Below are 16,209 nucleotides of genomic sequence, written 5' to 3' on the forward strand. Positions count from 1 at the left end.
TTTGTACCCATTTTATTTGATTTTATTTCATTATTTTATTTCATTATTGTTTATTTAATTATTGTTCTTAATGTTTCTTATTTGACTTGTGTATATGTCTCTAGACGTACAGGTTCTTTGTCTGTGTATATGTAAATAGACTACAAATTAATAGTTGTAAAACAAAGTGTACATATATTGTTTTTCTTTTCTTTTTTTCTTTTATTTATGTGTGAATGCGTGAAAATGTACACACCAGAAACTAGTTTGGTTTGTTTGTTGTGTTCTTTTTTTTTAAATTTATTTATTTATTTTACAAATGTCTGAATGTATGAATGTGTGAAAGGTATATATGCCAGTATGTAGAAACTTGATCTTTTGTGCATAGTTTGGACTGTTTTGTTGTACAGATGTACTTAGTGCTCTGTTGTTAACAATCGTTTGGATGTAAATAAGTCAATGCTTCCGTCTAGTCTTCTGTATGAAAGTAAATAGATTGTAAACATGAAAAGGTTCATATGTTATTAGGTTATTATGTTAATTGTTCTGCATGGTTATATGTCTATAGATCATAGGTTCTTTAGACTTCTGTTGAGCTGAATATAGCTGTATAGTTTTTTCTTTTACTTATATTTTTTACTTACTTTAACATTATTGCATGACCAGAAACACCAGTTTTCTACTTGTCATATTAACCAGCACTGTATCTATCACTGTATACTCCCCCTCCCTATGTACTGTATGTACTGTGTCATTGTCATATCTAATTGTTGTCTTAAATTATCTATATTATTTCTAAAACTTTACTTACAGTCCAATTATTTCATTTGTCATATATACATTATTTCACATGTTCATAAATAAAACTGGAACTTTCTTTGAAATATTGCACACTGTCTTTTTGTCCTGCTTAAATAAAAACAATATAGTGGTCATAGTAGTCATGAGTCATAAGAATTAATTGTTAATCTCCACGTATTTTCAATGCTTTTTACGCAGAAATATCACATTCAATAACACCGCGATCGGGATGCGAACCCCGTCTTTTGGGGAATCGGAAATAAATAAATAAATGAACGGACCCAGAGAGAATGCTTCGATCCTATTGGCTTGCTGGACTGGTCCAGTATTCTCGACTGGCCCCCGCGCGGCCCTCGAGAAAAGTTTAGCTAAACCGACCTAAACGCTTTTTAACATGCATTTCAATGATAGTGCTGAACCACAGTGTGGATGTAATATTCTTTTGGCCACTCTTCCGGCTGTGGCGCTGTTCCGACTTTTTCTATAGACTCGCGGTCCTCCGATATTTCTTTTTTTCCTTCAGGCAAACCTCTAACGACAGACGGTCATAAAAGCGTGCATATTCACTGTCTACTGTTGATGTCATTACGTGTTCTTACAGGGGCTGTGCATCATTCAAACATTCAAGTCATTTTCATTCGTCAAAGGTAAGACACGTTGTTTTATTTTCATAAAAGTTAGCCTGCTTTCTGATAACATTAGTTCGCTGCTGCTGCTTATTCGCTTGGTTGATGCGATAGAACTGCCCGGAATTAAGTTTGGGGTAATTATGGACTAAATAATGAATGAACATCATGCTATTTGTTGAGATTGTGTGTGGTTTTTAGGTTGTTGCTTAATATCATATATTCGTCAGCGCGGTATTGACAGTAATGTCGTGTCAGCAGTTGCCTAGCACCACTCGCAGGGTAACGCAGAAGATTTGTGGTGAAATAACACGTCAAAGTATGAATGGACATGATCGTTTTATATAGCTATATGCATAGTTTTCATGACGTGACGTTAAATAGTCTTGTCAGTCCGTTTATATCAATCTTTTGTTGATAAGTTAACTATAGCCTACCTCAGCATTGCTCACTTGCTAAGAGACTGACGCTACAAACGTGTGTTGAAATTACGTGATAACATGATTGTATTTCATATTTTTGTGTATCTGGTTTTGATGTCGTGATGTTAACTCATCTTTACACCATGGATCTGTTACTCCTAAGATGTCTGACTAGTTAGGCTACATATTGCATCAACTAAAACAGCTGTACTACTAAGGGATTGATACCATCTCTTTTTTTAAAATACAAATGTGATATTAATATGTTCAAATTCATTTGGCAGAACTAGTAGTGCCAGAGTAGACTTTCAGACAAGCAGTAGATTGTCAAGAGAGTATTAATCAAGTGTAATAAGACTTTGATCTAGGCATTCACTTCTCCTACCCCCCCCCTCTCTCTCACACACACATAACTGCTCTCCAACTCCTGCTGCAAAGACCGTCCCACCCCCCTGTTGTTTTCGCGCCCACACACACACACACTGTGAGTAGATAAGGATCAGAGAGGTGTGATAAACTATTGTCTTGACCCTATGAACTATTTCACTGCAAGCCCCCCCACACACACACGCACACACTGTACTTCCTCCCAGACTCAGAGGTGTGAGAAACTATTGCCTTTACCCTCTGAACTATTTGACTGAAGTTCATAGAAGATAACCCAAACTTATGTTTTTACTTTATGGTAGGTCAAGATGCAGAGGGCGGTGTTCTTCCCAGGTAAACTCAGTGTTGTGTTCCGCAAGGGACCAGGTGGATTTCTCTTACAGGAACCCTCTGCAGAAGCCAGACGGATCAAGGATGACCCCACTCGTCAGGACAGGTCTGCCCTGAGAGAGGACCTCGTGCGGCAGAATGCCCTGGCTGCGGTTCGTCAGAGAGGGGGTGATGCCTCAGACAGGACGGAGGTGCTAGGAGACTACATCCTGCAGTTTGGCAAGTATAAAGGGAAGGCTTTCAGGTGGCTTTTGGAGAATGATGTTGGCTCTACATGTTACCTTGTCAAGGATATGCGTAAGGAGGAGGCTGCAGGTCGTTTCAGGCCCGAGGGGCATAGCAAGGATAGTCTACTGTCCTTTGTGAATTATGCTCTGAGTTTTGCAGAGATCCAGTCTCTCCTCGCCTACGAGGCCAGGGGAGAGGGTGTGGTGACAGCCACATCAGAGGACGACCAGCTGGTTGGCTTTGGCGACAGGGCCAAGAGCACCTGGAAGGAGGAAGAGACAAGACCCACAACCAGACCCACAACCACACCCACAACCAACAGTCCGCCTCTGCAGATTCTGCCGCTTGGAACTGAAACAGGGACCAAACAGCCCTCACATTCACACGGGCTTCCCTGGAGTGGCAGGGAAATACATTCAAGGATATGTGTTCCTCCCAACCGCAATAAGACTCTACAACTCATCTCCCTCTGTCAGAGCCACCATCACAGAACTGCACTAACATACCTGTCACCTTTGCACCATGTACCCTGCACTACACTACGTGTGTTAATTTAAACCACTTTAATATTACAGACCTTTTTATAGAATAATATTGTCTTTTGCACATCCAGTCCACGTATTCTTACACTGCCAGTATATTGTATAGTCAAGTACTGATATTTATACCCTATTATATATTATATATCATATCATATTATATCATACTCTGCATATTCTCTGTATATTCTTTGGATTTACAAGTCTATATACACATATTTATACATGTGTACATGCTATTATTATATTATTATTATCACTACTACTACTACTATTATTAATATTATATATACTATTGCTGCCATTATTACTATATACTGCTATTATATTGGTATAATTACTGTCTATATAAATATATATTATGTTATATTGTATACTATATATATATATATAAATATATACTGTACTAATATTCTTATATACTGTCTAACAATAACATTACCATCATATCATTATTACTATTATCATCACATTGCCACTGCACTATTTGTCTGCCTATTCATCTTGTGTTTCTGTTTTGTTCTTTTTACCTAAATGTTTTGTTTTGTTTTGTTCTATTGCATTGTGTTTTGTTGTGTTCCGATACACAAGCTGCTATGACACCTTAATTTCCCTCCGGGGATGAATAAAGTACTCTATCTATCTATCTATCTATCTTATTGCCCATCAAAGGTGTACTCTTTGTACAGAGATAAGGGCATGGCCAAGGAGATGAGCTGGCCCGAGTTTCAGCAGTCTCCTTTCTATGAGGCTGAGAGACAAAGAACTGTGGAAGAAAGGAAGAAATGATTTCCCTGTATACCCATTGTTTGTACCCATTTTATTTGATTTTATTTCATTATTTTATTTCATTATTGTTTATTTAATTATTGTTCTTAATGTTTCTTATTTGACTTGTGTATATGTCTCTAGACGTACAGGTTCTTTGTCTGTGTATATGTAAATAGACTACAAATTAATAGTTGTAAAACAAAGTGTACATATATTGTTTTTCTTTTCTTTTTTTCTTTTATTTATGTGTGAATGCGTGAAAATGTACACACCAGAAACTAGTTTGGTTTGTTTGTTGTGTTCTTTTTTTTTAAATTTATTTATTTATTTTACAAATGTCTGAATGTATGAATGTGTGAAAGGTATATATGCCAGTATGTAGAAACTTGATCTTTTGTGCATAGTTTGGACTGTTTTGTTGTACAGATGTACTTAGTGCTCTGTTGTTAACAATCGTTTGGATGTAAATAAGTCAATGCTTCCGTCTAGTCTTCTGTATGAAAGTAAATAGATTGTAAACATGAAAAGGTTCATATGTTATTAGGTTATTATGTTAATTGTTCTGCATGGTTATATGTCTATAGATCATAGGTTCTTTAGACTTCTGTTGAGCTGAATATAGCTGTATAGTTTTTTCTTTTACTTATATTTTTTACTTACTTTAACATTATTGCATGACCAGAAACACCAGTTTTCTACTTGTCATATTAACCAGCACTGTATCTATCACTGTATACTCCCCCTCCCTATGTACTGTATGTACTGTGTCATTGTCATATCTAATTGTTGTCTTAAATTATCTATATTATTTCTAAAACTTTACTTACAGTCCAATTATTTCATTTGTCATATATACATTATTTCACATGTTCATAAATAAAACTGGAACTTTCTTTGAAATATTGCACACTGTCTTTTTGTCCTGCTTAAATAAAAACAATATAGTGGTCATAGTAGTCATGAGTCATAAGAATTAATTGTTAATCTCCACGTATTTTCAATGCTTTTTACGCAGAAATATCACATTCAATAACACCGCGATCGGGATGCGAACCCCGTCTTTTGGGGAATCGGAAATAAATAAATAAATGAACGGACCCAGAGAGAATGCTTCGATCCTATTGGCTTGCTGGACTGGTCCAGTATTCTCGACTGGCCCCCGCGTGGCAGGCGAGAATTCTACCACTGAACCACCAATGCATGATTTTTTATAAAGGGCACCCCTTTTTTTTTTTTTTTCTGAAACTTTTCCAACTCAGATGGAAAGAAAGGTTGCTGCCATTCCTGTAATGTTCAACAGATACTGACACCCGCTTCTTGGCAGGTGTTTTATTGTGCTCTGGTGAGGTGCCAGGTAAGATAGGAGAAGGGTTTGTATTTCTTACTCAAGCCTGACATGGCAAGATTCATGCCTCTGCTTCAAAGCTACACCATAGCCCTGCGCCTTACGCATAGCCCTGCGCCTTACGCATAGCCCTGCGCCTTACGCATAGCCCTGCGCCTTACGCATAGCCCTGCGCCTTACGCATAGCCCTGCGCCTTACGCATAGCCCTGCGCCTTACGCATAGCCCTGCGCCTTACGCAAAGCCCTGCGTTCTGAAAAACAAGCTCAAGGTGCAACTTTGTTGTATCGTTGCAAGAAAAAAATCATTACAATTTTCAAAAATTTCCTTCAGCAATATTGTCAGTGTTTCGTATCCAGTTGCTTCCTTGATGCAGAGTAAACTCCCTGCTCTTTCATCTCTCTCTGCAAATATGACATTTTGAAAATGATATGTTAATAAAATATGAATAAAGTAGTGTTTTGACTACATATGTTCTTTTGAATGCTCACTTTCTTCCTTCAGTGATGATGCAAGGGTTCCGTATCCTTTTTTTCTTTGATGAACAGTCTTTCCTGCTCTTTCCAAGATGTGTCTCCTCTGAAGCAGCAGCAACTGCACCATCTGCTGGCGGCAAAGAGAATCATCACCCTAATCCACAGTTTTGCTACTTTGTGACCATTGACACTCTGGAGTTCCTTCAACTGTTTTATTGTGCAGGGAAAATAAACTGAAGGTGTAATTTTGTCTCCTCTGAAGCAGCAGCAACAGCGCCCTCTGCAAAGAAAAGTCTAAAAAGCTTACAGCACCTGGTATTCCCAGGCGGTCTCCCATCCAAGTACTAACCAGGCCCGACCCTGCTTAGCTTCCGAGATCGGACGAGATCGGGCGTGTTCAGGGTGGTATGGCCGTAAGCGATAGACTCCAGCCACAATACCTCCTTTATACATGTGAATCATCACCATCCTCAATTGTTCTGTTGCTTTGCGACCATGGAATCTTGAGGTGTGGGGGGGCGGGGGTTAAATTGTTCTGAAAAACAAGCTCAAGGTGCAATTTTGTCGTATCGTTGCAAGAAAAATATCATTACAATTTTCAAAAATTTCCTTCAGCAATATTGTCAGTGTTTCGTATCCAGTTGCTTCCTTGATGCAGAGTAAACTCCCTGCTCTTTCATCTCTCTCTGCAAATATGACATTTTGAAAATGATGTGTTAATAAAATATGAATAAAGTAGTGTTTTGACTACATATGTTCTTTTGAATGCTCACTTTCTTCCTTCAGTGATGATGCAAGGGTTCCGTATCCTTTTTTTCTTTGATGAACAGTCTTTCCTGCTCTTTCCAAGATGTGTCTCCTCTGAAGCAGCAGCAACAGCGCCCTCTGCTCTTTGCAATGTAAAGTCTAAAAAGCTTACAGCACCTGGTATTCCCAGGCGGTCTCCCATCCAAGTACTAACCAGGCCCGACCCTGCTTAGCTTCCGAGATCGGACGAGATCGGGCGTGTTCAGGGTGGTATGGCCGTAAGCGATAGACTCCAGCCACAATACCTCCTTTATACATGTGAACCATCACCATCCTCAATTGTTCTGTTGCTTTGCGACCATGGAATCTTGAGGTGTGGGGGGGCGGGGGTTAAATTGTTCTGAAAAACAAGCTCAAGGTGCAATTTTGTCGTATCGTTGCAAGAAAAATATCATTACAATTTTCAAAAATTTCCTTCAGCAATATTGTCAGTGTTTCGTATCCAGTTGCTTCCTTGATGCAGAGTAAACTCCCTGCTCTTTCATCTCTCTCTGCAAATATGACATTTTGAAAATGATGTGTTAATAAAATATGAATAAAGTAGTGTTTTGACTACATATGTTCTTTTGAATGCTCACTTTCTTCCTTCAGTGATGATGCAAGGGTTCCGTATCCTTTTTTTCTTTGATGAACAGTCTTTCCTGCTCTTTCCAAGATGTGTCTCCTCTGAAGCAGCAGCAACTGCACCATCTGCTGGCGGCAAAGAGAATCATCACCCTAATCCAAACATTTTCCACTTTGTGACCATTGACACTCTGGAGTTCCTTCAACTGTTTTATTGTGCAGGGAAAATAAACTGAAGGTGTCATTTTGTCCTAGTATTGCAAGCCAAAAAAAAATAATTTGAATTTTCAATCATATCCTTCATTAACTATGTCAGGGTTACATAAACTGTTTTTTCCTTGATGCTGAGTAAACTCACCGCTCTCTCCAAATATGACATTTTGAGACTGACATGTTGAAATGACACGGATAAAGTAGTGTTTTGACTACATATGGTCTTTTGAATGCTCACTTTCTTCCTTCAGTGATGATGCGAGGGTTCCATATCCTTTTTTTCTTTGATGAATAGTCTTTCCTGCTCTTTCCAAGATGTGTCTCCTCTGAAGCAGCAGCAACAGCGCCCTCTGCTCTTTGCAATGTAAAGTCTAAAAAGCTTACAGCACCTGGTATTCCCAGGCGGTCTCCCATCCAAGTACTAACCAGGCCCGACCCTGCTTAGCTTCCGAGATCGGACGAGATCGGGCGTGTTCAGGGTGGTATGGCCGTAAGCGATAGACTCCAGCCACAATACCTCCTTTATACATGTGAATCATCACCATCATCAATTGTTCTGTTGCTTTGCGACCATGGAATCTTGAGGTGTGGGGGGGCGGGGGTTAAATTGTTCTGAAAAACAAGCTCAAGGTGCAATTTTGTCGTATCGTTGCAAGAAAAATATCATTACAATTTTCAAAAATTTCCTTCAGCAATATTGTCAGTGTTTCGTATCCAGTTGCTTCCTTGATGCAGAGTAAACTCCCTGCTCTTTCATCTCTCTCTGCAAATATGACATTTTGAAAATGTGTTAATAAAATATGAATAAAGTAGTGTTTTGACTACATATGTTCTTTTGAATGCTCACTTTCTTCCTTCAGTGATGATGCAAGGGTTCCGTATCCTTTTTTTCTTTGATGAACAGTCTTTCCTGCTCTTTCCAAGATGTGTCTCCTCTGAAGCAGCAGCAACTGCACCATCTGCTGGCGGCAAAGAGAATCATCACCCTAATCCAAACATTTTCCACTTTGTGACCATTGACACTCTGGAGTTCCTTCAACTGTTTTATTGTGCAGGGAAAATAAACTGAAGGTGTCATTTTGTCCTAGTATTGCAAGCCAAAAAAAAATAATTTGAATTTTCAATCATATCCTTCATTAACTATGTCAGGGTTACATAAACTGTTTTTTCCTTGATGCTGAGTAAACTCACCGCTCTCTCCAAATATGACATTTTGAGACTGACATGTTGAAATGACACGGATAAAGTAGTGTTTTGACTACATATGGTCTTTTGAATGCTCACTTTCTTCCTTCAGTGATGATGCGAGGGTTCCATATCCTTTTTTTCTTTGATGAATAGTCTTTCCTGCTCTTTCCAAGATGTTTCTCCTCTGAAGCAGCAGCAACAGTGCCCTCTGCTCTTTGCAATGTAAAGTCTAAAAAGCTTACAGCACCTGGTATTCCCAGGCGGTCTCCCATCCAAGTACTAACCAGGCCCGACCCTGCTTAGCTTCCGAGATCGGACGAGATCGGGCGTGTTCAGGGTGGTATGGCCGTAAGCGATAGACTCCAGCCACAATACCTCCTTTATACATGTGAATCATCACTCACTCGCAGTTTTGAATCTCTCTTCTGAAATCTCAAAGGACCCCTAGTAGCAAATTCTTTGCAAATAGATTTGGCTCCTCTCAGAAAACGGCTTATGGGACTCTGGTTGGTTATGGTGTATTTACCAGTGTCAGGCCCTGGGGATTCACTGTTCGTCAGTGTCTGTAGTGTAGTGGTTATCACCTTTTCTTAACACGTGAAAGGTCCTCAGCCTGAAACTGGGCAGAAACAACTTCTGTCTCAAAAAAATGTCTATTGCATTAGCCGGGAATCGAACCCGGGCCTCCCGCGCGGCCCTCGAGAAAAGTTTAGCTAAACCGACCTAAACGCTTTTTAACATGCATTTCAATGATAGTGCTGAACCACAGTGTGGATGTAATATTCTTTTGGCCACTCTTCCGGCTGTGGCGCTGTTCCGACTTTTTCTATAGACTCGCGGTCCTCCGATATTTCTTTTTTTCCTTCAGGCAAACCTCTAACGACAGACGGTCATAAAAGCGTGCATATTCACTGTCTACTGTTGATGTCATTACGTGTTCTTACAGGGGCTGTGCATCATTCAAACATTCAAGTCATTTTCATTCGTCAAAGGTAAGACACGTTGTTTTATTTTCATAAAAGTTAGCCTGCTTTCTGATAACATTAGTTCGCTGCTGCTGCTTATTCGCTTGGTTGATGCGATAGAACTGCCCGGAATTAAGTTTGGGGTAATTATGGACTAAATAATGAATGAACATCATGCTATTTGTTGAGATTGTGTGTGGTTTTTAGGTTGTTGCTTAATATCATATATTCGTCAGCGCGGTATTGACAGTAATGTCGTGTCAGCAGTTGCCTAGCACCACTCGCAGGGTAACGCAGAAGATTTGTGGTGAAATAACACGTCAAAGTATGAATGGACATGATCGTTTTATATAGCTATATGCATAGTTTTCATGACGTGACGTTAAATAGTCTTGTCAGTCCGTTTATATCAATCTTTTGTTGATAAGTTAACTATAGCCTACCTCAGCATTGCTCACTTGCTAAGAGACTGACGCTACAAACGTGTGTTGAAATTACGTGATAACATGATTGTATTTCATATTTTTGTGTATCTGGTTTTGATGTCGTGATGTTAACTCATCTTTACACCATGGATCTGTTACTCCTAAGATGTCTGACTAGTTAGGCTACATATTGCATCAACTAAAACAGCTGTACTACTAAGGGATTGATACCATCTCTTTTTTTAAAATACAAATGTGATATTAATATGTTCAAATTCATTTGGCAGAACTAGTAGTGCCAGAGTAGACTTTCAGACAAGCAGTAGATTGTCAAGAGAGTATTAATCAAGTGTAATAAGACTTTGATCTAGGCATTCACTTCTCCTACCCCCCCCCTCTCTCTCACACACACATAACTGCTCTCCAACTCCTGCTGCAAAGACCGTCCCACCCCCCTGTTGTTTTCGCGCCCACACACACACACACTGTGAGTAGATAAGGATCAGAGAGGTGTGATAAACTATTGTCTTGACCCTATGAACTATTTCACTGCAAGCCCCCCCACACACACACGCACACACTGTACTTCCTCCCAGACTCAGAGGTGTGAGAAACTATTGCCTTTACCCTCTGAACTATTTGACTGAAGTTCATAGAAGATAACCCAAACTTATGTTTTTACTTTATGGTAGGTCAAGATGCAGAGGGCGGTGTTCTTCCCAGGTAAACTCAGTGTTGTGTTCCGCAAGGGACCAGGTGGATTTCTCTTACAGGAACCCTCTGCAGAAGCCAGACGGATCAAGGATGACCCCACTCGTCAGGACAGGTCTGCCCTGAGAGAGGACCTCGTGCGGCAGAATGCCCTGGCTGCGGTTCGTCAGAGAGGGGGTGATGCCTCAGACAGGACGGAGGTGCTAGGAGACTACATCCTGCAGTTTGGCAAGTATAAAGGGAAGGCTTTCAGGTGGCTTTTGGAGAATGATGTTGGCTCTACATGTTACCTTGTCAAGGATATGCGTAAGGAGGAGGCTGCAGGTCGTTTCAGGCCCGAGGGGCATAGCAAGGATAGTCTACTGTCCTTTGTGAATTATGCTCTGAGTTTTGCAGAGATCCAGTCTCTCCTCGCCTACGAGGCCAGGGGAGAGGGTGTGGTGACAGCCACATCAGAGGACGACCAGCTGGTTGGCTTTGGCGACAGGGCCAAGAGCACCTGGAAGGAGGAAGAGACAAGACCCACAACCAGACCCACAACCACACCCACAACCAACAGTCCGCCTCTGCAGATTCTGCCGCTTGGAACTGAAACAGGGACCAAACAGCCCTCACATTCACACGGGCTTCCCTGGAGTGGCAGGGAAATACATTCAAGGATATGTGTTCCTCCCAACCGCAATAAGACTCTACAACTCATCTCCCTCTGTCAGAGCCACCATCACAGAACTGCACTAACATACCTGTCACCTTTGCACCATGTACCCTGCACTACACTACGTGTGTTAATTTAAACCACTTTAATATTACAGACCTTTTTATAGAATAATATTGTCTTTTGCACATCCAGTCCACGTATTCTTACACTGCCAGTATATTGTATAGTCAAGTACTGATATTTATACCCTATTATATATTATATATCATATCATATTATATCATACTCTGCATATTCTCTGTATATTCTTTGGATTTACAAGTCTATATACACATATTTATACATGTGTACATGCTATTATTATATTATTATTATCACTACTACTACTACTATTATTAATATTATATATACTATTGCTGCCATTATTACTATATACTGCTATTATATTGGTATAATTACTGTCTATATAAATATATATTATGTTATATTGTATACTATATATATATATATAAATATATACTGTACTAATATTCTTATATACTGTCTAACAATAACATTACCATCATATCATTATTACTATTATCATCACATTGCCACTGCACTATTTGTCTGCCTATTCATCTTGTGTTTCTGTTTTGTTCTTTTTACCTAAATGTTTTGTTTTGTTTTGTTCTATTGCATTGTGTTTTGTTGTGTTCCGATACACAAGCTGCTATGACACCTTAATTTCCCTCCGGGGATGAATAAAGTACTCTATCTATCTATCTATCTATCTTATTGCCCATCAAAGGTGTACTCTTTGTACAGAGATAAGGGCATGGCCAAGGAGATGAGCTGGCCCGAGTTTCAGCAGTCTCCTTTCTATGAGGCTGAGAGACAAAGAACTGTGGAAGAAAGGAAGAAATGATTTCCCTGTATACCCATTGTTTGTACCCATTTTATTTGATTTTATTTCATTATTTTATTTCATTATTGTTTATTTAATTATTGTTCTTAATGTTTCTTATTTGACTTGTGTATATGTCTCTAGACGTACAGGTTCTTTGTCTGTGTATATGTAAATAGACTACAAATTAATAGTTGTAAAACAAAGTGTACATATATTGTTTTTCTTTTCTTTTTTTCTTTTATTTATGTGTGAATGCGTGAAAATGTACACACCAGAAACTAGTTTGGTTTGTTTGTTGTGTTCTTTTTTTTTAAATTTATTTATTTATTTTACAAATGTCTGAATGTATGAATGTGTGAAAGGTATATATGCCAGTATGTAGAAACTTGATCTTTTGTGCATAGTTTGGACTGTTTTGTTGTACAGATGTACTTAGTGCTCTGTTGTTAACAATCGTTTGGATGTAAATAAGTCAATGCTTCCGTCTAGTCTTCTGTATGAAAGTAAATAGATTGTAAACATGAAAAGGTTCATATGTTATTAGGTTATTATGTTAATTGTTCTGCATGGTTATATGTCTATAGATCATAGGTTCTTTAGACTTCTGTTGAGCTGAATATAGCTGTATAGTTTTTTCTTTTACTTATATTTTTTACTTACTTTAACATTATTGCATGACCAGAAACACCAGTTTTCTACTTGTCATATTAACCAGCACTGTATCTATCACTGTATACTCCCCCTCCCTATGTACTGTATGTACTGTGTCATTGTCATATCTAATTGTTGTCTTAAATTATCTATATTATTTCTAAAACTTTACTTACAGTCCAATTATTTCATTTGTCATATATACATTATTTCACATGTTCATAAATAAAACTGGAACTTTCTTTGAAATATTGCACACTGTCTTTTTGTCCTGCTTAAATAAAAACAATATAGTGGTCATAGTAGTCATGAGTCATAAGAATTAATTGTTAATCTCCACGTATTTTCAATGCTTTTTACGCAGAAATATCACATTCAATAACACCGCGATCGGGATGCGAACCCCGTCTTTTGGGGAATCGGAAATAAATAAATAAATGAACGGACCCAGAGAGAATGCTTCGATCCTATTGGCTTGCTGGACTGGTCCAGTATTCTCGACTGGCCCCCGCGTGGCAGGCGAGAATTCTACCACTGAACCACCAATGCATGATTTTTTATAAAGGGCACCCCTTTTTTTTTTTTTTTCTGAAACTTTTCCAACTCAGATGGAAAGAAAGGTTGCTGCCATTCCTGTAATGTTCAACAGATACTGACACCCGCTTCTTGGCAGGTGTTTTATTGTGCTCTGGTGAGGTGCCAGGTAAGATAGGAGAAGGGTTTGTATTTCTTACTCAAGCCTGACATGGCAAGATTCATGCCTCTGCTTCAAAGCTACACCATAGCCCTGCGCCTTACGCATAGCCCTGCGCCTTACGCATAGCCCTGCGCCTTACGCATAGCCCTGCGCCTTACGCATAGCCCTGCGCCTTACGCATAGCCCTGCGCCTTACGCATAGCCCTGCGCCTTACGCATAGCCCTGCGCCTTACGCAAAGCCCTGCGTTCTGAAAAACAAGCTCAAGGTGCAACTTTGTTGTATCGTTGCAAGAAAAAAATCATTACAATTTTCAAAAATTTCCTTCAGCAATATTGTCAGTGTTTCGTATCCAGTTGCTTCCTTGATGCAGAGTAAACTCCCTGCTCTTTCATCTCTCTCTGCAAATATGACATTTTGAAAATGATATGTTAATAAAATATGAATAAAGTAGTGTTTTGACTACATATGTTCTTTTGAATGCTCACTTTCTTCCTTCAGTGATGATGCAAGGGTTCCGTATCCTTTTTTTCTTTGATGAACAGTCTTTCCTGCTCTTTCCAAGATGTGTCTCCTCTGAAGCAGCAGCAACTGCACCATCTGCTGGCGGCAAAGAGAATCATCACCCTAATCCACAGTTTTGCTACTTTGTGACCATTGACACTCTGGAGTTCCTTCAACTGTTTTATTGTGCAGGGAAAATAAACTGAAGGTGTAATTTTGTCTCCTCTGAAGCAGCAGCAACAGCGCCCTCTGCAAAGAAAAGTCTAAAAAGCTTACAGCACCTGGTATTCCCAGGCGGTCTCCCATCCAAGTACTAACCAGGCCCGACCCTGCTTAGCTTCCGAGATCGGACGAGATCGGGCGTGTTCAGGGTGGTATGGCCGTAAGCGATAGACTCCAGCCACAATACCTCCTTTATACATGTGAATCATCACCATCCTCAATTGTTCTGTTGCTTTGCGACCATGGAATCTTGAGGTGTGGGGGGGCGGGGGTTAAATTGTTCTGAAAAACAAGCTCAAGGTGCAATTTTGTCGTATCGTTGCAAGAAAAATATCATTACAATTTTCAAAAATTTCCTTCAGCAATATTGTCAGTGTTTCGTATCCAGTTGCTTCCTTGATGCAGAGTAAACTCCCTGCTCTTTCATCTCTCTCTGCAAATATGACATTTTGAAAATGATGTGTTAATAAAATATGAATAAAGTAGTGTTTTGACTACATATGTTCTTTTGAATGCTCACTTTCTTCCTTCAGTGATGATGCAAGGGTTCCGTATCCTTTTTTTCTTTGATGAACAGTCTTTCCTGCTCTTTCCAAGATGTGTCTCCTCTGAAGCAGCAGCAACTGCACCATCTGCTGGCGGCAAAGAGAATCATCACCCTAATCCAAACATTTTCCACTTTGTGACCATTGACACTCTGGAGTTCCTTCAACTGTTTTATTGTGCAGGGAAAATAAACTGAAGGTGTCATTTTGTCCTAGTATTGCAAGCCAAAAAAAAATAATTTGAATTTTCAATCATATCCTTCATTAACTATGTCAGGGTTACATAAACTGTTTTTTCCTTGATGCTGAGTAAACTCACCGCTCTCTCCAAATATGACATTTTGAGACTGACATGTTGAAATGACACGGATAAAGTAGTGTTTTGACTACATATGGTCTTTTGAATGCTCACTTTCTTCCTTCAGTGATGATGCGAGGGTTCCATATCCTTTTTTTCTTTGATGAATAGTCTTTCCTGCTCTTTCCAAGATGTTTCTCCTCTGAAGCAGCAGCAACAGTGCCCTCTGCTCTTTGCAATGTAAAGTCTAAAAAGCTTACAGCACCTGGTATTCCCAGGCGGTCTCCCATCCAAGTACTAACCAGGCCCGACCCTGCTTAGCTTCCGAGATCGGACGAGATCGGGCGTGTTCAGGGTGGTATGGCCGTAAGCGATAGACTCCAGCCACAATACCTCCTTTATACATGTGAATCATCACTCACTCGCAGTTTTGAATCTCTCTTCTGAAATCTCAAAGGACCCCTAGTAGCAAATTCTTTGCAAATAGATTTGGCTCCTCTCAGAAAACGGCTTATGGGACTCTGGTTGGTTATGGTGTATTTACCAGTGTCAGGCCCTGGGGATTCACTGTTCGTCAGTGTCTGTAGTGTAGTGGTTATCACCTTTTCTTAACACGTGAAAGGTCCTCAGCCTGAAACTGGGCAGAAACAACTTCTGTCTCAAAAAAATGTCTATTGCATTAGCCGGGAATCGAACCCGGGCCTCCCGCGTGGCAGGCGAGAATTCTACCACTGAACCACCAATGCATGATTTTTTATAAAGGGCACCCCTTTTTTTTTTTTTTTCTGAAACTTTTCCAACTCAGATGGAAAGAAAGGTTGCTGCCATTCCTGTAATGTTCAACAGATACTGACACCCGCTTCTTGGCAGGTGTTTTATTGTGCTCTGGTGAGGTGCCAGGTAAGATAGGAGAAGGGTTTGTATTTCTTACTCAAGCCTGACATGGCAAGATTCATGCCTCTGCTTCAAA

At 39.7% G+C, this 16,209-nt stretch overlaps 7 non-coding genes across 7 annotated transcripts; all 7 read right to left on the reverse strand.

Annotated features, from left to right (window-relative positions):
• Positions 1-6,203: 6,203 nt before the first annotated feature.
• On the reverse strand, positions 6,204-6,322 carry LOC138408980 (5S ribosomal RNA). The gene has a single exon (XR_011242301.1). It is a non-coding gene; the product is annotated as a 5S ribosomal RNA (ribosomal RNA).
• Positions 6,323-6,815: 493 nt separating this feature from the next.
• Positions 6,816-6,934, reverse strand: LOC138408992 (5S ribosomal RNA). Its single transcript, XR_011242313.1, has one exon. It is a non-coding gene; the product is annotated as a 5S ribosomal RNA (ribosomal RNA).
• A 930-nt stretch (positions 6,935-7,864) lies between these two features.
• Positions 7,865-7,983, reverse strand: LOC138409003 (5S ribosomal RNA). The gene has a single exon (XR_011242324.1). It is a non-coding gene; the product is annotated as a 5S ribosomal RNA (ribosomal RNA).
• Positions 7,984-8,910: 927 nt separating this feature from the next.
• Positions 8,911-9,029, reverse strand: LOC138409014 (5S ribosomal RNA). The gene has a single exon (XR_011242335.1). It is a non-coding gene; the product is annotated as a 5S ribosomal RNA (ribosomal RNA).
• A 5,414-nt stretch (positions 9,030-14,443) lies between these two features.
• Positions 14,444-14,562, reverse strand: LOC138409025 (5S ribosomal RNA). Its single transcript, XR_011242346.1, has one exon. It is a non-coding gene; the product is annotated as a 5S ribosomal RNA (ribosomal RNA).
• Positions 14,563-15,492: 930 nt separating this feature from the next.
• Positions 15,493-15,611, reverse strand: LOC138409036 (5S ribosomal RNA). The gene has a single exon (XR_011242357.1). It is a non-coding gene; the product is annotated as a 5S ribosomal RNA (ribosomal RNA).
• A 303-nt stretch (positions 15,612-15,914) lies between these two features.
• On the reverse strand, positions 15,915-15,985 carry trnag-gcc (transfer RNA glycine (anticodon GCC)). The gene has a single exon. It is a non-coding gene; the product is annotated as a tRNA-Gly (tRNA).
• Between the last annotated feature and the right edge of the window lie 224 nt (positions 15,986-16,209).

This window comes from Paralichthys olivaceus, chromosome 5, assembly GCF_024713975.1.
Source record: "Paralichthys olivaceus isolate ysfri-2021 chromosome 5, ASM2471397v2, whole genome shotgun sequence".
In the NCBI taxonomy this organism is placed as follows: domain Eukaryota; kingdom Metazoa; phylum Chordata; class Actinopteri; order Pleuronectiformes; family Paralichthyidae; genus Paralichthys; species Paralichthys olivaceus.